Source organism: Tamandua tetradactyla, chromosome 11, assembly GCF_023851605.1.
Source record: "Tamandua tetradactyla isolate mTamTet1 chromosome 11, mTamTet1.pri, whole genome shotgun sequence".
NCBI classification, from domain to species: domain Eukaryota; kingdom Metazoa; phylum Chordata; class Mammalia; order Pilosa; family Myrmecophagidae; genus Tamandua; species Tamandua tetradactyla.
Window position 1 is genome coordinate 49,242,279 of NC_135337.1, and position 27,412 is coordinate 49,269,690.

At 39.3% G+C, this 27,412-nt stretch overlaps 1 protein-coding gene and 1 long non-coding RNA gene across 5 annotated transcripts in view; one reads left to right on the top strand and one right to left on the bottom strand.

Annotated features, from left to right (window-relative positions):
- ST6GALNAC3 (ST6 N-acetylgalactosaminide alpha-2,6-sialyltransferase 3) overlaps positions 1 to 27,412 on the bottom strand; it is a 563,629-nt gene that overhangs the window by 271,613 nt on the left and 264,604 nt on the right. The gene's annotated exons all lie outside the window — the stretch shown is intronic.
- LOC143649509 (uncharacterized) lies at positions 3,148 to 14,880 on the top strand. 2 transcript variants are annotated; one of them, XR_013159071.1, is made up of 3 exons: positions 3,148 to 3,313; positions 9,384 to 9,600; positions 14,773 to 14,880. It is a non-coding gene; the product is annotated as an uncharacterized LOC143649509 (long non-coding RNA). The 2 variants fall into 2 exon arrangements; XR_013159070.1 differs by lacking the exon at positions 14,773 to 14,880 and adding an exon at positions 12,364 to 12,466.

The window sequence follows — 27,412 nt, forward strand, 5'->3', positions numbered from 1 at the left end:
TTCCACCTCAGGGATTTCTGGTTGACTCATTCTTTCTAATGTAGAATGAGAGTACATCTCTCTTCAACATACAATCATTCAGAGAAGTATCACATAATGCTCCTCTTTCATCTACATGGTAATAACTTTGTATTTATTTACTGATCTGTTTGTTTCTACATTAACACCCTAAGGTGGAATGAACACTCTTGGCAGGTTGATTTCCAGTGGCTCTGGAAAATCAAGTGAAGCTGACTTGGCATTTGAGTATGAGAATCTAAAAGACTGGAGAGATGTCTGAGCTAAACATATACATTTTGGAGTCATTAACCAATAGATGGGATTTGAAATCCTGCAACATTTCTCACGTCATTTTTCTCACTCTTTCTCGTATTTTCAAGTCTAATCCATCCTAGTTGATTCTACTTTTGAATGCTCTCTAATCAGCCCACTTCTTCCTAAAATTGACACTATCATCTCCTATTTTAGCAGACCCAAACTGTCTCCCCATATGAATTGGATTGCCCAGTTCCAAACCAATCTCTACACTGAAGTCAGAATTATCTTATAAATGTAAATCTGATCCTGTCATTTCCTCTTGAAACAACTTAATGGCTGCCACTATCTCCAGGATAAAGTCCAAAATTTAACATAGTATACTAAGTTCTTCAGAAATTGACCCCTACTTTCTTATTTTGACTCTTACAACTCTCCACCTCCCCACCTCGCTTCCAGAAATCACTATCAATAAATGTAAAATTATAATAGCAATAGGGGTTTTCATAGCATGGTGCTATGAGATATTATAATAATGAATTTGGCCTACTCAGGAAGGTCAGATGCTTCCTCAAGGAACTGATGATTTTTCTGAGAGTAAAAGATATAAAGGGTTAGTAGGTGATGAGGGGAGAGAAGAATGTCTTAGACAGAGGGGGCAGTTGATCCTCCAGGCTTGAAGGGGGAACCAAGGGAAGGTGAGGAGAGTAGGTTAAGTGTGAGATGAGGGTGGAGCGAGGAGGGGCGGAATCAGAAGGAGTTTTGGGAAGATGATAAAATCTGCATTTTAAAAAGTCACCTGGGGGCTGGCCATGGTAGCTTAGCAGGCAGCGCTCTTGTCTGCCATGCTGGAGACCTGGGTTTAATTCTGGATGCCTACCCATGTGGGTAGCCCAGTTGGAAGCTATTAGAGTCCAGGCAAGAGATGATGACGTTCTGTTCTAGGATGGTGGCTTGGAGATATTCTCTCTAAATGGATTCTAGATTTCTATAGGAGGTAAAAACTGAGAGCTTGGAAATGGACTGGATATGAGGAGTGAGGGACAAAGGGTGTTGGGGTTGACTACTAGAATTTTGGCTTGGGCTCCTGGAAAGCCAACAATACCATTTACTAAAACTGGGAAGAGTGGGAAAGTTTCACGAGTTCTGTTTGTACATGCTGAGTCTGGGGTGACATGGCAGCACCTAGGAGGAGATTTTGAGTGAGCAGTGGGGTGGGGGTGGGGGGTTCTGAGGCTTTGTCTGAGCTGGGTGTATAACTTTGTTACCCTCCTCCACGGAAATAGTAATTGAAGCCACATGCATCAATCAGATGAGAGTGTCTAAGACTGCACCTTGACAAACTCCAATATTTAAACACTGGAGAGGGGAAGAGAAATCAGCAAAAGAGATGAAAAGGATCACATCATAGAGTGGACACTGAGGGGAGAAAATGCTTCAAAAAAGGAACTGGTGAACACTGATGAATGTTACTGAAAAGATATGTAACAAAAAGACTAAAAATGAGAAGAAAAATAAATGAAGACAAAAAACTTGCCTATCATTACTTTTCTCTCCACTCCTCCATCCCAGCTAAACCGTCCATTTCTTTTGCTAATTAGGCATTTTGTAACATTTTACCATTTCCAGCACCTTCATCTAGAGGCACTCTAACTTGACAGTATTTTCATTGACTATGCCACCAAGTACTTTTGCCAATCATTCCCTCACCCATGCTGGGCACTGCTGGCATTGGGGTGGGGGAGGGAGATGAAAGTTCACTCAGAGTAGAATCCTGCCCTCAAAGAGCTTTAAGTGTGAAAGGAACATTGCAGCACACACACATTTATAAGTAAATATAATACAAAGTAACAAGTGTCAAAAAAAAGTTTGTTATTAACATTCTGAGGAGGAGGTGATTCTATCCATTAAGCTTTAGTTGAAGAAGCAGCATTCAAGCTGAGCCTAGTAGGGTGGATAGAATTTAGACACTGAAGGGATGGAGAGAAGGGTCTCCCAACAAGAAAAGAACAAATAAAGACAATAAGGAAAGAAGTCAGAAGACATGTGTAGGGGAGCGTGACTGGGGAGAATCAGGAACTAAAGCTGGAAAACTATCATGGGGCCATTTGCTGAAGGGTCACAAATATTAGGCTAAAGATTTTAGATTTTTTTTTCCTATTGGCAGTAAGGATACACTAAATATTATACATGAGCCCTATTTGCGTCTCACTCTGGCTGGCCCCTGGAACATCTTGTATATCCTAAGCTACCTACGGAGGGCATACCTCACTGGAGCACAATTCTTATATTTAGATCTCAATAAGGTTTCGCTCAAAGGAATGACCTGCAAGGAGGGTGGCTCAAAGAGAGGGAGAAGAGCTTCTCGTGATTCTTGTTGCATTATGCTCAGGCATGGATTAACACTCCATTTCCACCTCTGGTATCAGGACTAGGAAATTCAGGAAATTAGGACTGAAGGAATTAGAAAGCCTTTTGTTGCACTCTCTTTTTGTTCATGAGACTTATGTTTTAATTTTCATTATCATCTCCATCGCTTACTTTAGACCTACACCTTCCCTGTCCACTCCCCAGATGCCCCTCTATCCTTTCATCACTTTACTTCTCTTCATAGAACTTAATACCACTCACATACTGCTTCATTCACTCGTGCTCTTTTCTCTCTCTTTCCCCCATTCCCCTACTTGAATGTATGCTCCAAGAGGCAGAAACGTTTTCACTCTCTTGTTTGCTGTGTATCAACAGAGCCTATAATAGGGTCCAGCACACAGCAGGTGCTCCGTGTTATTGAATGAATTTCTTAAGTTGCTTTGGCTTTTACCTCTGGATTCCACCAGCATAATTCTAAACAGATTGTCTTGTTTCTTTGACGACGATGGGCAGTATCATGAATTCAGTAAACAAAGGTGATAGAGGGTGGACTCAAGAAATTCCAGAAGGTAGAATCCAAAGGATTTAGCAATTTGAGGGAAAGACAATTAAGATGTTTAGACTAGATGAGTAGAAAGAGTAAAAGCTATTGGCAAGAGCACAACCCGGAATACTTGTGAAGAAGCAGGTTTGGAGACTAAAATACCATTCTAGAAATTGTTCCAGAAGATATTATCATCATTTCCTATAAAATGTAACTCTGTTCCATAATATCTTATTTTGAAAAAGAGGAGAAACTTGATAAACCTTTGCATTCCATATAACTTTTTATAAGCCAAAAGTATACACATAGGAGACAATACCATATGGGAAGGTAAGGCAGAGAGAGCCAGAACAAAGAAGCTCTGACTTTGATAGATTAAACCCTTGACTTGATAAATGGTTCATGCAGATCAGTAATGGGGAGTCCTATGTACCGATACAAAGAGCCAAAAATAATCTTGCGCTTTAACAGAGTGAATGAATGATACAGAACTCTGAGATTGGAAAAGTCTCAGCCGTGATCATGAAATATGCATCAAAAGCATTGGCTCTATGGATGATATGTAAAGCTTCCCCTCTGTGCTGGAAGTTATTTTTTCTGACAAAGAGTGGGCCAAATTCGGGTTACAAAACCTACATTTTATAACTCTTCCAGAATACATTGCTGCAAACCAAGTAAAATCCAGAACACACTTTTTTCTCGGTTGGTGGAGAAGGTGGCAGTCTATAAAAGTAAATGAGCCAGTAGATTTATCCTCTTTATTACAAAGACAAATCACAGAGCATATCTCAAAGTGGAAGAGAAAAATATCATATATCAGAGAAAGGACTGAAGGGAAATACACTAAAATGGAAACCATCTTTCTCAGGAATAGGAATAATTTCTATTTTATTTCCTTACCAAAAATATCTATATTTACCAATTAGAAAAAAATAAGTAAAATAAGAGTTTTCTTTAAGAGAGTGATCACTGACTCAAGGCTGCCTGGTAATAAGTTCATAGATGATTTTTAAGAAATTCCACCAAGAGCATAATTAATCAAGGTAGGGGATATTTACATCAACTCAAATAATTTTGGGTTTAAGAAAAAAGACCATGCATGATTCTTCTGGAAAAAACCAAAGTATAGGCAATTTTAATCACCCAGATGAGTGGCTAAGTATATTAAGCCCATAAATATTTTCTAAATTCTAATTTAGTCAATAAAGCAACCTCTGCATCCAAAAAATGATTTCAAACAAATTGGTATTTTTTACCTCTTATAAATTGTCCCTGCTTATCTGGGTAAGGGTTTGCCAAAACTGGTTTGTTTTGTTTTAAAGGGAAAAAGAAAAAAGAAAAATAGCAGAAAGTCAAGGAGAAAATAACCAACCTGATAGCTGAATATAGATTAATGTAGAATTGCCAATACTGGATACACACCCTCAAGCCAGCATTTATGGAAGTTCTGGAGCAATACTGACATGGTATAACTAATCATCTGAAAGGAAATAAAAAAGAAACCTTTCCCACACAGGCATACACCTCACCAAATCCCATAAAATTTCAAGCACACAAAATCTGATGAATTGCATGATTTTAACATCAACCGACCAATAAACAAAAAGCCCTAAATTGATCAAACCCTCAGTATTTAATGATTTAACATGCACCATTTGAATCCATGAGAATTAAGCCAAAAGTCCACACTACAAAAAATATTCCCACAAATCCCCAGTGTAGGCCAGGCGCTGTTCTAGGTACTGAGTATTTGTGGTCCACGAAGCAGCTCGTTGTCACAGAGCTGACGTGGGGTGGTAAGAGGTGGATAAGAAACAGGTGGCCATATCAAACACTAAGACAAATGCTAAAAAGAAAAATGGACAGGGCCATTTAATAAAGAGTCAACAGGGAAGGACTGACTTTTGTTATGGTGCTAGGAAGTCAGGCCTCTGAGGAAGTGACAACTGAGTTGAGACTTTTTAGACCAGAATGATGAGTCAAGTGAAGATCAAATCCCAAGAGAGGCCAGGCTGAGGAAAGAGCAGGTTGAAGACTCGATGGTAGGAACAGATGCCACATGTTCTAGAGGTTGGAGTAGGCCGACGTGGCTGGAGGGAAAAGGGGGCAGGGTTCCACTTCTGTGAAAAACAAAAGGTTTTAAAGAAGGGAGTTGAGAAATCTGATTTATATTTTTAAAAGATCACTTCAGTAGGTCTGTGGTGCATGGATGACAGGTGAATGGTGAATGGTGGGGGCGAGGGATGAGAGCAGGAGCAGAAAGCCAGTCAAGAATCTACATGAAAATTGATGAGTCTTGCAGCAGAAAGTATCAGGGAAACTCAAGAGAAGCAAGCAGGTTGGAGATATAACTGGCTGATGTGCTGATGGACTGGATGCGGGGGAAGGACAGCGAAGACTCCAGCGTGCCTCATGGGTATGGAGCTTAAGAAACTGGGTGTTGGCAGTGACATTTACTGCTATGGGGAGGAAAGGAGAAGAATAGGTGGGAAAAGAAAATTCTAGCCTGAAGATGTACCTAATCGAGAAAACGATTATGCAGCCACATGGAAATACTTAGTAGGCAGTGAATTACGCAGGTGTGGAGGCTATAGATGGTAGGTGTTGGGGTTAAAAAGGTATAAAGCTATAGCAACGGATTTAAAGCAATGGAATTGGATGAGGTCACCTCAGTATAAAATATCAATAGGGAGAAAAGAGGACCCAGTCTCAAGTTCTGAAGCACTCCAGCACTGGAGGTGAAAAAGCCAGCAAACATATAGCCAGGGAAAAGAAATAGCCAGTGAGCTCAGGGGGAAATCTAGAGAGATGGGCTACAGTTGTGAGTGCTTTATGGAGTGATTTTAATCCTGGGAGGTGGACAATATTCATGCTGTAAGGAGGAGGAAGGAGTCAACTGGGTCAGATGCTGCTGAAAGGTGAAGTCAACCAAGGACATAGAAAGGACGATGGTGCTGACAATGCTGAGATCGTTAGGATGACCACGACAGCATTTCAGTGGTGAAACAATGACCTATTGTTAAACAAAAATGACGATAATTTACAAGTTATAAAACACCTGTATAGTGATCATTTCAAAAACGGAAATGAAATCATCAACGGCAATATTTAAACAGCATCACAACATTGTTTCTCAAACTTTTTTCTTTCTTGTCCCCCTAAGAAGTTTGTTTAGACGTTTTTTTCCTAATTGCAAACCTGCCTCCATGAAATTTTAATGTCACAGAAGGACTGTATACCTGTGACCACAAATCATTGTAGTACACAGCATTTTTGACACCGCTTTCTCTCCCGTCCCCAACCTCCAACCTTCCCCTCCGTGGGGATAACATCACCCTGCCCTGGGTGTGAATGCATGCCTTTCAATTCCAGGCTGCTTCTAAAGTTGCATTTAAGGGAAATTGTATAATTCAGTTATCATTAGGGTAGCCACATAATTTATTACCAAATTGACATATTTTTGAGAAAGAACGCACCATGAGTGTGCTCTTAGAAATTATGGTGGAATAATATAGGCATATATATATATATACCTGAATATCCCAGGCAAACTAAGGGAACTATGAACTATGAACAAAAAAAGGAAGAAAATTATAAAGATAAAATTTGGAATAAATACATTCTAAAATGGACAAATAAATACAGCCAAGAGCTGGTTTGTCAGAAAATTGAACAAAATGGGCAAACTTGGGAAATCTAATAAAGACAGAGAGAGAGAAAACACAAAGCAAATTTGAAATTATAAAGGCAACATAAAAACATATATGTGAGATTTTAAATGTTTCATATAACACTAATAGACACTTTATGCTAAGATATTTGAGTATCTCAATGAAAAGGTAATTTTCTAAGAATGTATAAATATTTCTAATTTGACTGAAGGAGTTAAAACCATAGAAATAATCATGAAAGAAACTAAAAATGTCATCAATGAACTATTTCCATAAAGAAATTTAGGCCGACACATCTCTTTGGATAAAACTCTTTGAAATGTCAAAAAAACACATAATGATTATGCTAAAGAATGTTTCCAAGCTGAATAAAAAGAAAGTTATCCAATCCATTTTATAAAGCTAGCAGATGCCTAATGCCAAAATTTGACATGGCTAATATAGTCCAACCTCACTTATTAATATAGACATGCACATTTAAATGAAAATTCTAGCAAATAATTTATCAATGCAAGTTGATTAGTAAGCAAGATCAAGGCCAAAATCTGTCTTACTCTTTACACTAAGTACACTCTGAACTTTCATACTTAAAAAAATTTTTCTTAGTGGCTTGATCATAGAGTTAGAGAAGAATGTGATGCTGCAAATTCTTAGAACTATAAAAGTGAAAAAATGTGTCAGAAAATTGAGATGTGGTGTTAAAAACAGTACAATCATATATCAGAAAAATAATGCATAGGAAAGGTCCAGTAGCCTAGTTGTTCGCTTCACAATTGTCAACTCCTATATTGGTGTAAGCACTGAAAGACCTACAGCAATAATATTTCATGTGTTAGATGACATAAACACAATGCTTTTAATTCACTATAATAATTTTAATCCATGTCACAGAGTCAGTATAAAAGAAAGCTATTTAAGAAGCTGGAAAGCATGCTTATTTTCAATCTGTCTTGGTTTAAGGTTGGTTCACACATTTACCCATCTTACTGATGAGTCTTCTGTTAGACTAGTAATTGCAATTGAGCTGAAAAAAAAAAAGTCAAATTCAAACCAATGCTTTTAAAACGAATGTCATTTGAAAGACATGTACAGTTATTTTTCTTCATCTTATTAACCTCTCAGTACTTTACACTTCTAAAAACTTAAAGCATATATATGCTTTTTTGAACTCAGTACTTGCTAGAACTTATGAGGGATACGTAAGCATAATCGCCTTCATCTATTTTAAACTTGTTCACAATTCTAGACTTTGAGATGGTCTAAGTATTTTTGACTTTTTATTTTTAGAAATATTAAATCAGCAGAAAAGTTTCATGAATAAGAGAATGAATACATGCATACTCTGCACCTAAATTCACCAGTTAACATTTTGCCACATTTACTTTGCATCTTTTATCATCTATTTAGCTATATCTATCTTTCTGTTTTAGTTTGCTATATTCTAACAAATATCACTTAATGGATTGGTGTAAACAATGGGAATTTATAGGTTGAAGGTTTTGAGCCTAGAAGTTCTAAACCCAGGCAACAGTGAGGTGACTGTGGCATTCTGGGGTTGGCTGCCAGAGACCATCGGTCCTTGGTGTTCCATCACAGATACGCAGGCAGTGTCTTGTTTATCCTCCAGGTTCTGCTGATTCCAGTTTCTTGCTGTTTTGTGTCTTCTCCTTCCATGTCTACTTCTCTTTACTTATAAGGACTTGAGCCATGTTGGACTTGAGCCCTCTTTCAGTTTGGGCACACCTTAGCTAATAGCACCTTCAAAGGCCGTATTTACTCATGGGTTCCCACCCATAGGACCAGGAGTTGGGACCTGAATACGCCTTTTATAGGGGGCATGATTCAATCTCCAATTCTTTCGATCTCTCTTTCTATCTATCTATCATCTTATCTTTCTAAACGTACATATTTTTGCTAAACTATTTGAAAATTCATTGCAGATCTCATAACTCTTCAATATATATTTTGCAAGTATCATGACAGTACCTTATGTGAAGAAAATATAGCTACCAAATTCAGGAACTTAAACAATAAAGCAATAATATTTTCCAAAAGTCTCTTTTTGGCAAATTTTGCTAATCAGTGCTATAATATAAATTCTTTTTATTGGTTTTCAACCTTCAACCTGTATGCAAAACTTGGAACTTTTCTATATGGTTATAGAACAGAACTTGAGCCACCTTGACAATGTAAAGGTGGAGAAAGATTACAAAGATCCAGAAGAACCAAAATATGAATGTAACTATCAAACTTTAGCAAAGGAAAAAGAGGAAAATAAGGAAGAAGCATGAGCTGTAAATCTGCCTTCTTCATAGAGGTAAATCAATGAATAAATAATATCTAAAGTTGATAAATGAAGGAACAGTGGTGCATCTTGAAATATCAATCTAGTTGTCCTCTGTGCATTTCCCTCCAGATCTTTTATCTCATTGGTAACCCTAGAGCAATTTTTCTTCCCTACAGTTGCCCCAGCCCATACCCAAGGTGAAACAAAGATTCAAAGAGCCAGACTAAAACGTTTGTGTGGTTTTTTCTTCTTGAAGAGATTAGATAAAATGGGCCTGCAGAGAGATGTGAGAAGAAGAAAGAGAAAGGAAGAGGAAACCATGTGGTGGGACAAAGAGATGGTTATCATGCTCACAGAATTCTGGAAAGCAGTACAGAAGATGAGAAGACAAGCGTGGGCTTCTCGGAGCCAAACCTTCTTCTTCACCAAGCATGGATACTTATAAGGACTCCCCTCCACACACCTGGAAAGTGGTAAGAGGGAAACCTGCCCCCTGACCAATGTGAGCCTAGACAGAACTGGCAGGGAATTCCCTGGGGAGTACAGTGGAGGACCCATTATCGAGGGTGGCTATATAATTTAATACCATATAGACAAAATTCAGAAGAGCTGAATTAAAAAAAAAAAAAGCTCTGGAACACTGCTGCTTTTTATATCAATTTTTCTTCACTATTAGATTCTTTACCATGTAAATTTATTGTCATAGATTTTAAAAAGATACCTTTCATGATTGAAAACCTATATGAATCAACCACTGTGCTCAGTGCTTTAAAAAGTCCTCATACTTACTCTTCAAAAAAATTAAGTTTCATTTCTGTAAAGACCTAATCAGAGAGCCTGGCACATTGTTAGGGTCTCGCTATTAATTTAATGAATGAATTACTACATGAATGCAAGGTGCATGCCATAGGTGTACATGCATGAATGAGGAAATAATATATGAAAAGCGTCAAAAGATTTCAGAACTCCAACCTGCTCAACCAACCACCTCACCACATATAGGATCATTCCTTCTGGACTGCATAAAGTTGGCATCAGCATTTTTAATGTTCTTGTTTATCCGGGAGTAAAAAAATAGAAAATCAATCACACAATGGTAATTTGAATTTCTGTAGCCTCAGTCTGTCTTGGAAGTTCTCAGCCTCCAGTGATTTGGAGAAGAGGAGGTTCATCCTGGCACAGAAAACCTTAAATTAGAGTGAATAAATGGAGACTTGGCATAGCATTTCTGAAAGGTTGCCAACCCCTGCTCAGCTGCCTTTTTCACATCACCTCTCATGTGCAAAGGAAATCAGAATGTGCAAGTTGCTGAGAAAGATACTTCCACATTCTGAAATGTACAAGAATCACAGGTGGTCTCTTACACTAAATTAGACTTTCAGGGTAGATCAATAGGGTTAGAAAGTGCACATGACAATAAAACTACAGACCGGGCAAGTCACTGCTAAATAATAAGTTATCTCTTTCTGCAACCCAATGTGGAAAGTTAGAAAATAAATAATGAGGGCATTTTTCAAATGCAATCAGCATGGAATATTTTAATTTGTAGGGCTCTCTAAGAATAAAATCCCCTTCATGGGAAACAAAATCTTCAGAGGTTCTAGTTGATAGGCTTCTAGAACAAAACAAGAAGGCAGCTATGTCTTATTGTACATTTACCACCACAGTTGGCAGAGAGAGAATATTAAAATCAAACATTATCAACAGATTTGAAAAATTCCATTTTCTTTATTAAACTCCTACTGAATATTTATTGAACACCATATACCAGCCACCGTGCTAAGCACCTCATATGCATTACTTCATTTACTCCTAAAAATACCCTCTAAGATAGGAAGAACTAACAAGGCCCCATTGTGTTGGTACTATTAAACAACTTGTCCAAGATCACAGAGCTGGCAAATAGCACAGCCAGAACTTCAACCCAAGCAATCTGACTCCAGAGCCCTTTAACCCCTATGATCTACCTTTCTCACATCTGCTAAGCAAATGTACAGCAAACTCTATTCTGAGTAGTCAATCTCATCAGGAGTGGCAGCATAAGGACCAGCTAGCTTGTAGGGTTCACCAAGATTGAAATAGCTTAAATATCACTAATACTTTGCTAGGAGACATTATGTTATACATGTATCATGTTATAATATGCTGTTATGTTGTATTATGTTATGAGACGTGATGTTACATATTATGATGTTATGTTATGTTATATTGTGTGACAAAGTTCAAAATGTTACATAATTATTCTCATACAAATACATTAGTGATATGGGTCAAAAATAAGTTAAAATCATGAATGATGGAACCAGCAAGACAACAAAGCTGATCCAAAGAGAATTCAAGAAACTTATAGATAGGTAAGCAGGCACGTAGGTAGGTAAACAGATGGGCAGACAGATGGGAATAAGATCTGGAATTTCTCTTAGATATCCAAAATTGATTAACTTGTTCCAGATGACAATTATTTGTAATAATCATTTGTCTCTCCCCTGGACAACAATAATTTGTATCTTAGTAGTTTTCTACAAGTTAGCATTCAACATGATAGAGTTGGAGCTGTAATCCATGATAAATATTAAGTCAAACAAAATTACAGTGTCTGACAGAGTCAGAGGGCTTTGATAGACAATTTTCTGATATAACCATGAAATGACACATTGTCCACATTTTGGATGATCTTTCTTAAAAGGGAATATTAATGTATAAACATATAAAATTTTAACCAAAACTTTCTCTGCATATATGCATAGTAAGTATACGTCATACTTGCTCTGGAAGCAGCAATTTCTTGAGGGCTTATGAAATCTTTATCATAGTATATACCACTGTATACATTGTCATTTTTAAGCCTTAAAACAACCCTAAGGATGGGTATTATCCCTATTTATCTAATCCCATTTTATGGAAGAAGAAATGCATGTTCAAAAGCAATTACGGGACTTGCCAAGGTCATTCGGCAAAGCAGGAATTTGGACCCAATATCTCTGTCCCCAAAAACTTGTGTCATTAACCACCATAAACCACTCCTCCCAGAGCTGTGCAATTCAGCTCAAACAAATAATTCAGGTCAAGCTTTCAGCAACTATGCTTCCACCCATCTTGCCTCACAATCTATGCTCTGCTGTGTCCCTTCTCCTGTCCCAATTACCAATCCACTATCCCCAACTAATGTGCACTGCACTGCCCCTGTCTGTGAACAGAAGGGCATCTCCTGAAATGCCATCCTTTCTTTGGGACAGGTGGCCTCACAGTGCAGAAAATCCCTTGGAACCACCTAGGACAGTGGTCAATAGCATGGGCCCTGGACACAGATCTCGATTTGGCTTCACCATCTCCTAGCTGTGACCTTGGAAAATGTGCTTACCTGATGTAAGCTTAATTTTTCTCTTCTGTACCATGGAGAATGAAAAACAGTAGCTACTTCCTAAAGCTACTGTGAGGATTTAGTGAGTGCCTACTGTGAATCAAGAAGAAAGAAGACCTAGTTCCTATGCTTACATTCTAGAGGCAAAAAAACCAAACAATTGACAAAATGATATCATATGCCAGGTGGTCATAAGAAGTATAGAGAAATATAAAGCAAAATGAGGGGAATAGGTGGCGTAGACAGCAGTAGAAACTTTTGTCCATTTTGTTCATAACTGTGTTGGCAGGTTCCAGAAGAATAGCACAGAGTAAGAGCTCAGTGAATACCATTTTGACTCTTGCTTTCTGCCTCTGGAGAGGAGCCTCATAATAGAGGAAAGATGGGGAGTTTTGAGAATTGCCAGATCTGTCTTCAAATCTTGGTTCCATCTCTTATAACCTAGGAGCCTTTGATTCCCTTATTTGAACCATCTTATCTTAATAATATGTTATACCTTACAGGGTTGTTGTGATATTGAAATGAGAAAATGTACATAAAGAATCAGGTTTCATGCTGGTATATAAATAAGGACTGAGTCCTTACTTACAACAGTAAGGAGCAGATATTTCACAGGTGCTCAAGGGGAACCTTTGGCTAGGAAATAAAGGAAACAGGGAGAAAGTCATAAGAATATCTGGAAGAAGACTGTTCCAAGCAAAAGAAGCAGTCAGTTCAAAGGCACTGGGGCAGGACAATCAGTTTGATCAAGAATAGTAAGGAAGCCAGTGTGGCTGGAAAGGAGACAGCAGGGATGACAGAGGGAAGAAAGATCCATTAGTGAATAATATTACTCAGTCCTTATTTATATACCAGCACGAAACCTGATTCTTGATGTACATTTTCTCATTTCAATATCACAACAACCCTGTAAGGTATAACATATTATTAAGATAAGATGGACAAAATCTGGACCCTTACAGAATTCACATTCTATTATGGGGGACAGACAATAAGCCAAATGAAAAAGTGTTGGGGATTGAATCATGTCTCCCACAATGACATGTTCACGTGCCAACCCTTAGTCCTGTAGATTGAACTCACTTGTAAATAGGATCTTTGAAGGGCCTGTTAAGATGATACCAAACAGAAGGTGGACCTTACCAAAATGACAGGCGTCCTTATAAACACAGGAAATTTGGAGACAATCAATAATAGGAGACAGAAGGAGAGAGATAGCCATGTGACAGAGGCAGAGATTGAGTTGTGGATTGTTGGCAAGTCATCATCATCATGAAGCCAAAGACTTTGCAGAAAGTATGATCCTGCCATCCCCTTGAGTTTGGATGTCCATTCTCCAGAACAGTGAGCCAGTACATTCCTGTTGTGTAAGCCTGGGGTCTGCAGTATTTGTTAGAACATCCTGGCAAACTAAATGCTCAGTAAATTAGAAAATATGTTAGATATTAGGAATTGCTAGGGAGGAAAAATAATCCAGGGAAAGGAAATAGGAACTGCCGTAAGAGAGGAAGGTCCCCTTAGAAACATATGGGTGAGAGCAGGCTCCTCTTCAGACACAAGACTTTGTAGATCAAAGCCTCCCTTTGTTGAAGTAATGTTTACATTGTACAGAGTTTCTGTTTGAGTTGATTGAAAATTTTGGTAACGGATGGTGGTGATGGTAGCACAATACTGTGAATGTAATTAACAGCACTGAATTAGATATTTGGATGTGGTTAAAAGGAGAAATTTTAGGTTGCATATATGCAACTAGAATAAAATTTTTTTAGATAGGACTGTAGCACACAGTGAACCCTATTGTAAATGATGGACTATAGTTAATGGCGAAATTATAAAAACGTTCTTTCATAAATTGTAACAAATGTACCACACTAAAGCTGGGTGTTAATAATAGGGTGGTATATGGGAACTCTGTATTTCATTCATGATTTTTCTGTACACCTACAACTTCTTCTAATTAAAAAAGTCAAAAGATAAAATAAGTAAAAGAAACAAACTAACAAAAAACGCCCCTGTCTTCCCAGAATAGCCAAAGTGAAAACCCTTTCAGTTTCTGGCTTATAACAATATATCTGGGTGCTGCTATGTTCATGTCTTAGATTAAATCTCAGGGAGGCCATCCCTGGCCACTCTATCTAAAGTTTGTTCCCTCATCCCATTACTCCCTAGCATAAAATCATGTTGGCTCCATTTTAACATGGATAACAATTTGTAATTTAATTACATATCTTTCTATTTCCAAATTATTTACAAAAGTATTTCTTTGTATGTTTATCTACCCCAGCAGATACTCTACGAGTTCCTAGTGGCCCAGGACAGGTCTTGTCCCATGCCTGCCGCATGTCCAAAGCGTAGCACAATGCCTGGCATCTAGTATGAATAAAAGAATGAATATGCCACTTTAAGCTATTCTCATACATTGCCTTAATATCTCCTTAAAAATCTGTTTCACAATTAATTTTCCCAGCACATTTATTGTAGAAAGCCTGCCTTTCGATGACATTAACACGCTATCAAGGCTTTAAGGAAATAAAAGCCAAAGAATATCAAAGAACTTTAAATCTAGGCGGGCTTGTTGGCGCTCACTCCCCTCTGTCGTCTGTAGGGTTTTGCTTCAGAGTTGAGGGGAAGAAAAGAGAAGCGAGACAGGAGTTTGCTGTGACCTTGAGGACCGAGGAGATTGCCTGCACAACGCTATTTGACATCCCACAGTTCCTCAGAGTTCTGCTCGCTCTTCGTTCTGGCTGTGTGCCTGCATTATTTCTGGTTTGGCCTACTTCCCGAGCTTTCTAGGATACGGCTTCAGCTCTCACAGAAGTTGGAGCAAACACTGACCTGACACTGTAATTTCCATTTCTCCTGATGCGGAGTTTCTCATCTTGCCTAGCCTTCCTTTACCTTTCCTTCTAAAGTCCGGCCAGATAGCAGAAAAAAAAACTGATATAAAAGTACAGGTTTTATAAATGTAAAAGACTTCTACTTTGAAAATAGTGGTATGGCTGAGGCTGTCCATTTTTACTTTTGTTACTTTGGGTTTGAAAAGAAAAAAGTTCCTCACTCGGAATAGAAAGCACACCCATTAGTCTTTATTCTGAAGATATTTTACTTCTCTTATTATCAAAAAGTTGACTTTGAAAAACTCATTTTAGAAAAAATAATCTAACATGATAATCAAATTAATGATTTAAACAGTTTCCAGCTACAAAGGGCGAAATACACATACATCAATACACATTCAGCATACAAGATGAAATACACATACATCAATGACCTTGCCTTGGTCATCGTGAGATCGGGGATACAACATGCACTGAACAAACTCCTAAAGCCTAAGGTATTACGCGGTAGGCACACAGGCCAGCGCTAGCTTCTGAAAACTTTCTGGGTGCCTCACACCCTGACGCTCCTCCAAACCCCACCCCCGCTTCCAAGAAAAGCCTCATTCCCAAATACGAAGCCACGTGGAACATTCCAGCATTTTTATTTTCTCAGCCTTACATTACAACTAGACCATTTCAGCATGTGCCTTGGAAAAAGAGGTGTGTAGATTATATTTCAAATATTTCAATTTCATCCTATGGCAGAACTTGTGGAAGGGGCTGGGCTGCAAGAGGTTATCCTAAATGCCTCCTCTGGGCCCTGGCCAGGCAGGAGTCAAGGTCATTACATTTCTCCATGATTTCTGTCCCAGGATGGCCATGTGCCCTCAGGAGAGCCAAGTGGACTGCTCTGAGCCATGCTGGGCTTGTGGGGAGCTATCTCCATGACCACAGAAGACTACGCGGTATGGCTGGCAATGATCTCCCATCCAACCAACTCATCCTTTACCACCACCAAAAGTTTTGCTATTCCGAAGGACACATGTGGAATCACCATCAACTCCATATTGGGGAAATACTCCTACTTCTGGGCCTCAGTGCACAGTTTCCAGGACCTCAACCCAGCAGCTTTTCTCTTCATTTTTCTATAGATAAAAAACTGAAGGTCAATCTAACATTTGCTTGGCAGTCCCTCAAAGGCACTTGTAGGTACTACAGCAATGATGAATAATATCTGCACAGGGCTTTGAGGCTCATCAAAGAGTTTCATGTATGTTGTTCCAGAATTCTCATAACAGCCTTGTAAGGTAATTATTATTAGGTTCCACAATGTCCCCCAACCCCAAACCCTTGCTGTTCTTTGCATCTCTGGAGCAAGCTCCTAAGCTCAGGGTATGTGCTTGCTGTTTCTTCTGCTGATTTCACTCCTCCTTCAGATATCTGCACAGCATTCTCATGCCCTTCCTTCAGGTTTCTGCTGGAATGTCACAGCATCTTTCCTGAATGTCTCATGAGAAAGACCTGTAACCGCAGCTCCCTCATTGTCCTTCATAGCACTCATCACCTCTTATCACGTATGTTTTTATGCATTGTTATAATTTATTATCAGCCTCCTGTAATGAGATTACGAGCTCCATGAGAACAGGGGCATGTTCTTTGTGCTTTACTCTTCTACCTCAAGTGCCAAAAATAGTGCAGATTCATAGTTAAGTACTAAATAAATAATTGTTGAATGAATAAGTGAATGATTGAGTCCATTTTACAGTTGAGAGGAACTGGCACATTCAAGAGAAAAAATAACCTTCTCAAGGTATTGGTTTCCTATTGCTGCTATAACAAATCACCACAAACTTAGTGGTTAAACAACCCAAATTTATTATCATATAGTCCTGGATGTCAGAAGACTGAAATAGATCCTACTGGTATGAAATGAAGATGTCAGAAGCACTGCATTCCTTCTGGAGACTCTGGAGACAATCTATTTCTTTGCCTTTTCTACCTCCTAGAGGTTGTGCACATACCTTGGTTCATGGCCGCTTGCTCCATTTTCAAAGTGAGCAATGCTGGCTTCCCCCTGAACCTCCAGCTTCCTTCTTTCACTTATAAGGACCACAGTGATTACATTGGTTCCACCTGGATAATCCAGAATTCTTAATCACATGCACAAGTTCCTTTTGTCATGCAAGGTAACATATTCATGAGTTCCAGAAATTGGGAAGTGTACATCTTTAGAAGGCCATTATTCTGCCTGCCACACTCAAGGTCACTCAGTAAACAGCAGAGCCCAGACTGCAGTACAGGTTATGCCTTCCAAACCAAGGGATGGGTCATCTGGAAATAGGGAAAGGAAGGCTGAGGATGATCCCAGAGACAGGATCATTACCAAGTGACAGTGCCAGGCCTCTCCACACAGGTGGCAGTGGCCTGAGAACCCCATCCCTGCCTCACATGCCGTACGCTCACCCTGACTCCATCCTGGGTCCATACCCTGGAAGATAATCCTAGATGACTGTGACCCCCATAGATCTAACTTCTTTATCTGCCAACACACAAAATATGGACTTGGCCCCATTTATTCGGGTGTGAATCACAGACAAGGGTGCTCTAATGCTGGGTTTCTCAACCTCAGCACTCCTGATACTTTGTAGCAATACTTCTTGGTTGGGAGTGAGCCAAGGGGCCGTCCTGCACATTATAGGATATTTAGCATTAACCCTTGCCTCTCCCTACTCTACCCCCGACCTGGGGTATGACAACCAAAATGCTTCCAGATGTGGATAAACGTCTCCTGGGAGAAGGGGGTTGTAAAATCACCCCAGCTGAGAATCACCGCTCTAGAGGAAGCAGACCTACCAGTTGCAAACACCACAGCTCAAGAACAAGGGGACTGGCGAGCCGAGCCTCTGGATGCATGAAGTGTCCAAGAAGCTGGACTCTGGGAGTCTTTCTCCTGGTCTGCTCATACAAGGCCCTCTCACAGTACAGGATGCTGGCTGAAATTCATTAGGCTGCACCAAGTATAAAGTGCTTCCCCATTTTGCTGGCAAAACATAATTAACCAAACGACAATGGCTTTCACATACACATTGATTCCTGTAATTTCAAGTCTCCATCACTAGATAAATCAACAGCAGAATTATATTTATCAGCAAAAGCCTCCTCTCCTGGCAGACTCTTTGTTAACTATATTAATCCTAGAAGAGTAATACCCTCCCTCAGCTTTGCCTAGCAGTCCACCCATAAAAATGTTAATAGCCACAACATCATTTTCAGTATGCTGTGCCTCCATTAGCTGTGCGGTTCCCCCACCCAGGGCAGCTGTTGGCTTTTCGGCGTGGAGAATGCAATATGCTAACTAGCTGCTCCACACTTGGCCCACAGGGCGCCAGGACTAGCCTGACAACACCTCGCAGGACCCCTGCACTGCGAACTCCAAGTCCGGGAACGTACCTCACAGCCCTTTGGAAATGTCATGCTGGGCCACAAAGGAGGAGAGGGTGTATCTTACCCCACCCCCAGTACCAAAGGGAGCTGGCCATAAGATGTCACCAACTTACACTATGGCAATTATACACAGGAAGTGTGCCCCCAGATTCCTTCGTGTTCTGAAGGGGAGGGCACCTCAGACATGCAAACCCCGTGGGGATTGTGTTCAAATGCAGATTTGGATGCATACATTGGGGCTGGGGGCTGGGATTCTGCATTTCTTACCAGCGCCACATTTCAGGTACCAAATACCAGAGGAACTGCTTTAACTTCTCACCCTTTTGAACGGCCTCATTCCAAGAGGACACCCCTGAATGGAAGCACATCGTTTGCACCTCTCACATAAACAGAAGTTTGTTTGCTGCCTCAGTTAGCCCAGATTCCAAACCCAGTGGGAGAGGTAATTTTCTGACTTATTTCTGTGCCTCTGTAATTGCACGGCAGCTCCTGCCATTTGTTCGTACGCACATCTGGCAGCCCTCTTGCCTCTGGGCCTGCAGGCTCCAGACTCGGGAGTCCTGCGGCGCCCGGGCCAGCATCCAGTTGCTGACACAGCAGCAGCGAGTGCCTGGGGAACGCGGGAATGACAGCGCCGCTCTCCCGCCGTCAGCTGCTTGAGCCACAGGAGGCAGCGGACCTGGGTGAAAGGAAGGCGGGCAGCTCAGACACAGACCCGTCAGCCCTCCAGCCGCAAACAGATTTGAACAATCAGGGCGGAGAGGAGAACGCAGCTGTCCTCTTTGGCCCGTGAAGCGAGTCTGCCGGTCTGCACTCAGGCAGCAGCGGCCTGAGCTCATCTGGAGGACGCCGGGGCTGTGCTAAGGCAGCTGCTGTTCCCAAACAGGAGGCAAACCAAACGAGACAGCGGTAGGGGCTTAGTAACAAATCCTCTTGGCATGGGGGGGGGGGAGGTGGGTTTTTGTCCAGGAGACAGGGGTCCCTGAATAAACTCACACAATGACTCGCCTTTTCTCTGCTCGTATTGTTTTCATCAGCAAATGGGGATGAAAAATCTTCAGAGGGGCCAGCTGTGCCCTGTTGGGAAACGGGCAATGATCCTGGGAAAACTCGTGACATCCTCGCAGCCCTCACCACTCACGAGCTGATTAGTTTGGACGCGTCACTTAAACTTTTAGTGACTCAGTTTCTTCATCTATATGATGGGGTCAATACCCTGATGATTATCTCACAAACTTCTAATGAAGATCAAATAAGAATATGGCTGCTTTGAACCTTTCAATGCAGTCTTTGGTGAAACTCCCTTAATGGCATGGAATGGATGCTAAGAAAAATTACTTTTGGAAAGCAAAGATCTCTACACTACTGTCTTGGAATTCACCTATAAAGTAAATTTAAGGTGTTTCATGACAATCATTAGGGAAAACTAGGAAATATTCTGTGCCTGGTATATCCAGCTCCAACTGGGGCATTCAGTGCATACACAAGGAATTATACAACACTAAGAAACATGCTTTGGATCAAAGTTCTATTCTTCCAACAGATAATTGAAACGATGTCAAGAAATTCAAAATAACCGAGCTCTACTTTGCTTCCCTCATGTAAATGCAATCCACCCTGTGTTCTTCTTGGTAAGCTAATGGCACTCTGAGGAAATGCACAGTGAGAAATTGAAGTTTCCTCCTAGGCTTCTTGGCCTGCACCAGCATTTTAATCTTTGCCTCGTGTCCGGCAGGCTTGAGAGTGTGACCCTGGCCTTCAGACTAGCTTATTATCCTTGCTAGAAATAGGAGTCATTAAAATCCAGGCAGCCCATTCAACTGTGGTGCTGCTAGCTGAGCCCAAATTGGAAAAAAATTAAAATAGCAAGGAAGAAGAAAACAATTTTATTTGGCTCTCTTAGATCAATATATTGACCTTTTTTTTTTAAAATCAGAAATTGATATTCCAGCATGGTTCAAGTGATGTGGTCAGACAGTCTGACCTGGCAGAATTTATTAATTATTATTCTAAGAGATAGTCACTTAAACATTCTTTAGGCATCTACTATCTACTGGGCAATGTGGGGTCACCAGAAAACATGATTGGAAGAGCAAGTATTAAAAGCCTCAATGAATTACTTGCTTGCTCTTGAGGTAGACCTCAGGCAGAGTTCTATCCCCAAAAGATCTTTTGAAATAAGCAGGTACAATTTTTTTAGCAAACAACAATAAATGCAGAGAGTGTTTAGATCAAACTGAAAACATCAGTAGAGAGAAAGCCCTAAGATTGAATGGTATCAACTCAAGCATTTTGAAAAAGCCGGGGTAATACATGAACATTGGTAACTCCTGGGTACACTTTTGAATCACCACTGGAGTTTTCTAAAAATATAAATACCTGTGACCCAGCCTCGGCTCTAAACCTGTATGTTCTCAAACTCGGGTCCCGGCACCGGAAGCATTAACATTACCTTGAACTTTAGAAATGCAAGTTCTCAAAACCCATCTTAGGATCTACTAAATCTGAAACCCTGAAGTTGAGGCCCAGAAACTGGTGTAAATTAATTCACCTACTTCTTCATGTGAATCTAATGCAAATTAAATTTTAAGAATCACGTATCTAAATTATACTTTCCAAGGACTCATGTGTGCTCACTGAAGGAATCTGTCAGTCAAGTTTGGGAAGAATCATTTGGTGAATCCTGTTACCTGACAACAGTGAGATAATTCCTGTGATGACTGGCTCTAATACAAATTCAAGACCCTAGGAAAGGGGTATAGGGGAATCTCACTTCTGTGATTGGTAATTTCCCTTCATTTATCTCCTACCAATTTATTTGTACTTCTCATAAGGTACCTCTTACTGTTTTATTGAATGTACATATCTTCTTTCTCCTCCTTGGTAACAGACCGCATAGAGTACACATTCAATAACGTGAACAAGTGACTAAATCCAAACCAAAGGGTTGATTTATTTTATTTTTGCATACTTATGTGGTTTCTACAAAAGGCAAAACATAAATGGAAAAGTTTCAGGGAACTTAATCAACTAATCATGGAGATAGAATCACATTCTTATGAGTTCAAACCAAAGATATATAATAAGATAGTAAGCCTAGAAAGTCATAAATGTTACAGATAATAAGACAAGCATAGATTGGTTGGCCAATGATGGAATAACAACACAGAAAAACTATATAGAAGAAATTTTTGGAATAAATAAGTAGAGGCATAGACTGTATTGTCCAGTGTATAATAAACACAGATAATTCTACTATATGGATTATCTCTGACATTAAGAGATGGTATCTTAAAAATTTATTCATTAAGAAGTTATACTCCTTATTGGTTACATGTTTAGATTTTAGACCAGATTGCTCAAGTTTTTCTACCAACTAGCTATGTGATATCGGGCAAATTAATTAGACTCAGTGTTTTCATCTGTAAAAGAGGAAAATAGTACCTACCACAGCATTCTTATAAGAAACAAACTGGTTCCTACATGTAAAATGCTAGAAAGAACTTGATAAATGTTAGCTATTATAATCATTATCATATCTTCTTTGTTTCCCCTATTGCTTCCATCATTCAAGTATTTGCTGATATGAATCGAAAGACATTTAAAAATGCCTTACAAATTTTATTTATATATATAGATAAGGCGTGGAAGGAAAAAACAAGGACAGTTAGGTTCATTAAAAGTAAGGCAAAAAGTAATTTTTTTTTTAGGTGCATGGTCTGGGAATTGAACCCAGGTCTCCTGTTTGGAAAGTGAGCATTCTACAACTGAACCACCCGTGTACCCCCCAAAGTAATGTTCTCTTTGACTTTGAATAATAAAAAAATTTTAAATTAAGTTCTAGATAAATTGATGGCTGTCAAAATCATAACTGTAAATTATTAAAAGCTAGTAATATTTGTAACTGAATTAAAAAAACAAAAATAGAATCTTAGGATTCAAAAGATCCTAAGCATCTATTCTAAACCAAAATAGGAATATAAATGATAACACCCCTATAAGTCTTAGTACAAATACTTTCACTCATTTAACAGTTTCAATGTCCAGAAAGTTATTCTTTATATTGAGTTGAAATCTGCCTTCAGATATTACAATCACTGGTCCAATTTCCTTTGATTTTTATGAAATGCCAATTGTGCTGGCTCAAAACTGTTATTTACCACCAGAAAAGCCATGTTTTTCAAATCCAATCTTGTAGGTCCAGAGCTATTATTGGGTGGACTTTTGATTATGGTTTTCCATTGAGATACGATCCCACCCATTCAAGGTGGGTCTTAATCCCCTTGCTGGGGTCTCTTTAAGGAAGAGACAATTTTGGAGAGAGTTCAGAATCAAATATTTAGGGATAAATTTAACTAAGGATACAAAAAACCTATACAAAGAAAACTACAAGAAATTGCTAAAAGAAATCAAAGAAGACCTAAATAAATGGAAGGGTATACCTTGATCATGGATTGGAAGACTAAATATAGTTAAAATATCAATTCTACCCAAATTGATTTACAGATTCAATGCAATATCAACTAAAATCCCAACAACTTACTTTGCAGAAATAGAAAAACCAATAACCAAGTTTATCTGGAAAGGCAGGGTGCTCCCAATAGCTAAGAATATCTTGAGAAATAAAAATAAAGTGTAAAGTCTCACACTACCTGACTTTAAAACATATTACAAAACTACAGTGTAGTCAAAACAGAATGGTACTGGCATAAAGATGGTTATATTGACCAATGGAATCAATTTGAGTGTCAGAAATAGATCCTCTCATCTATGGACAATTGATCTTTGATAAAGTGGTCAAGTTGACTCAACTGGGACAAAGTAGCCTCTTCAATAACTGGTATTTGGAGAACTGGCTATCCATATGCAAAAGAATGAAAGAGGATCCAAATCACACTGTATAAAAGTCAACTCAAAATGGATCAAAAACCTAAATATTAGAGTTAAGGCCATAAAAGTTTAGAATGTAGGGACATATCTTAAAGATCATGTGATAGGAAGTGGTTTTCTAGACCTTACACCCAAAGCACAAGCAATGAAAAAAGAAAGAGATAAATGTGATCTCCTCAAAATTAAACACTTTTGTGCACCAAAGAACTTTTTCAGGAAAGTAAAAAGGCAGTCTATGCAGTTGGAGACAATATCTGGAAACCACATATCAGGAAAGAGTTTAATATCCCGAATATATAAAGAGATTCTACAACTCACCAACAAAAAGACAAACAACCCAATTTAAAAATGGGCAAAAGACATGAACAGATGCTTTTCAGAAGAGGAAATACAAATGGCTAAAAGGTACATGAAAAGATGGTCAACTTCATTGGCTAGTAGGGAAATATAAATCAAAACCACAATGAGATATATCACTTGACACCCACTAGAATGGCCATTATCAAAAAAACCAAAAACATAAAATGGCAAGTGCTGGAGAGGATGTGGAGAAAGAGACACGCTTATCCACCATTGGTGGGAATATAAAATGGAGCAATTGCTCTGGAAGGCAGTTTGGCAGTTCCTTGGGAAGGTAGGTATAGAATTGCTAAATGATCCAGCAATCCCTTTACTAGGTATAGATTCAGAGGCACTAAAGGGGAAGACACAAATGGACACCAAAGTTTATTGCAACATTATTTACAATTGCCAAGAGATGAAACTGCCCAAATGTCCATCAATGGACAAGTGACTATACAAGCTGTGGTACATACAGATGATGGAACATTATGCAGCTGAAAGACAGAATAAAGTTATGAAGCATGTAACAACATAGATGAACCTTAAAGAAATTATGCTGAGTGGAATTAGCTAGAAACAAAAGGACAAATACAGTATGGTCTCACTAATATGAACTAACATTAATGAGTGAACTTGGAGAACTGAAGTTGAGCAAGGGCTATCAGGAGGTAGAAAGGGGGTAGAGAACGGGCATTTAATGCTAAAGGAGTACAGAATATTCAATAAGATTGAGTGTATAGATCCAGAAATGGATAGCACAATACTCTTTCAGGACAGCATAATATTGTAAGTACACTGAACAAAGATGAATATAAATATGGTTGAACGAGGAAGGTTAGGGGCATGCATGACACCAGAAGGAAAGATAAAAGAAAAAGACTTGACTATATAGCTTCTCAAAATCTAGAGTGGTCAATGACAGTGATTAAATGTACAAATATAAAAATGCTTTTGCAAGAGGGAGAACAAATGAGTATCAATAGTACAAGGTGCTGAAAATGGTATGGTATACAGGGAAAAAATACAGTCATGCAAGCTAGGGGGTCTATAGTCAACAGTAACATTATAATATGCTTCTACTAAATGTAACAAAGGCATTATGCCAAAACTAAATTTCAGCCAGTGGGGATATAGGAGAGAGGTATGGATTCCTTGCAAATGTCTTCATATAGATTATGGTGTCAAAGGCATGGCGATTTACTTAGGTTGGATTGTATGATGTGCGAATAAAACTGTTTTAGTTTTACACACCTATTCACTGTTGGTAGGGAAGCTGAGAGGTGCAGCCCCTCTGGAGGGCAGTGTGGTGGTTCCACAGGAGGCTAGGGGTGGGGTTGCCATATGTGGTTGTTAGATTCAGTCGTCAACTTGGTCAGGTGAAGGCACCTAGTTTGTTGCTGGGACATGAGTCAATGGTATGTCAACCTCATTTGTTGCTAATTACATCTGCGGTCAGCTAGGAGGTGTGCCTGCTGCAATGAATGACGTTTGACTTAATTGGCTGGTGCTTAAATGAGAGAACTCAGCATAGCACAGCCCAAGCAGCTCAGCACACCTCATCTCATCTCAGCACTCGCAACTCAGCCCAGGCCTTTGGAGATGCAGAAAAGAATCACCCTGGGGAAAGCTGTTGGAACCCAGAGGCCTGGAGAGAAGGCCAGCAGAGATTACCCTGAGCCTGCCCACATAAGAAAGAACCTCAGATGAAAGTTAGCTGCCTTTCCTCTGAAAAACTAACAAAATAAATCCCCTTTTATTAAAAACCAATCCGTCTCTGGTGTGTTGCATTCCAGCAGCTAGCAAACTAGAACGCCATATGATCCTGCAACCCATTGCTAGGTATATACCTGGAAGAACTGAGAGCGGGGACGCAAATGAACATTTGCACACTGGTGTTTATGGTGATTCACAATGGATGAAGTTGGTCTAAAGGTACGAGGAATGGAAGGGTGTACTGTGGTGTATACATAAAACAGACTACTAAGCTGCTGCAAGAAGGAATGAAGTTGTGAGGCATGCAACTAGGTGAATGAGCCTTAAGGACAGTATGTTGAATGAAATATCAGAAACAAAAAGACAAATATTATCATGCCTCACTCATATGGACTAACTATAATATACAAACTCAGAGAATTGAAGTTGAGAGCATGGGTTATCAGGTTGGGGTCTATTGTAAAGGGTCCTACAGCAGTCACACATATTTAGAAGTTATAACTGTTATTTGTAAATCCTGAGATATTGTATATAACCCAGTCATTTCATGAAACTTCAGGTATTTATGCAACACCTGAGACTCTGAGTTAGAGCACTGAAGCTCTGAAAGTCGCCTTACCCTATTCAGCAACTGTTAAGAAAGCTGAAAAAGTGATCAGACTTCAAATAGAGAAATGAATGAAGCTGATCTGGATAGGACTAAGGTAAATCAGAATATTTTGTAAAGGATGACATGGCCCATATTTTCAGACTTCAACTTATGTGTGAGACCAAAGGGAGAGAAGTCTATTTATTTCAAAATGTATGTGCTGGGTAACACATTATCTAATTTAACTTCTATAATCAGTTTACTTGAACACCATAAGTACAGGGAATTTGGAATTTGTACAGGTTACTGTGATGCCCCATATATCCCAGAGTAATGTGAGCAGAGAATAAAAAAATATTTGCAAAGTTCCCCTGGGGTACTGGGGAGAAAGGAGAAAATATTAAACTTCCTTATCTGGGGAATTCCTGATATTCTCACAAGTAGTGGGGACAACCAATTCAATAGGCTGAGCCCTCAATTTTAAGGCTTGCCCTGTGAAGCTTATTCCTACAATGGAGAACCTAAGCCTACTTATAATTATGTCTAAGAGTCACTCCCAGAGAAACTCTTTTGTTGTTCAGATGTGGCCTTTCTCTCTAAGCCAACTCAACAGGTGAACTCACTGCCCTCCCTACTACATGGGACCTGACTCTTAGGGGTGTAACTCTCCCTGACAATGTGGGGCAGGACTCCTGGGATGGGACAGGACCTGAAATCATGGGATTGAAAAAGGCTTCTTGACCAAAAGCAGGAAGAGAGAAATGAGATAAAATAAAGTTTCATTGGCTGAGAGATTTCAAACAGAGTTGAGAGGTTATCCTGGAGCTTATTCTTATGCATTATACAGATATCCATTTTTAATTTATGGTATATTGGAGTGACTAGAGGGAAGTACCAGAAACTGTTGAGTTGTATTCCAGTAGCCTAGATTCTTGAAGACAAGTGTATACCTATATAGATTTTACAATGCGACCATATGATTGTGAAAACATTGTGTCTGATGCTCCTATTATCCAGGGTATAGACAGAGGAGTAAAAAAAAAAAAATGTAAGGATAAAAAGTAAATAAATAGTGGGGGAATAAAGGGTAAAAAAAATTGGGTAGATTGAAATACTGGTGGTCAATG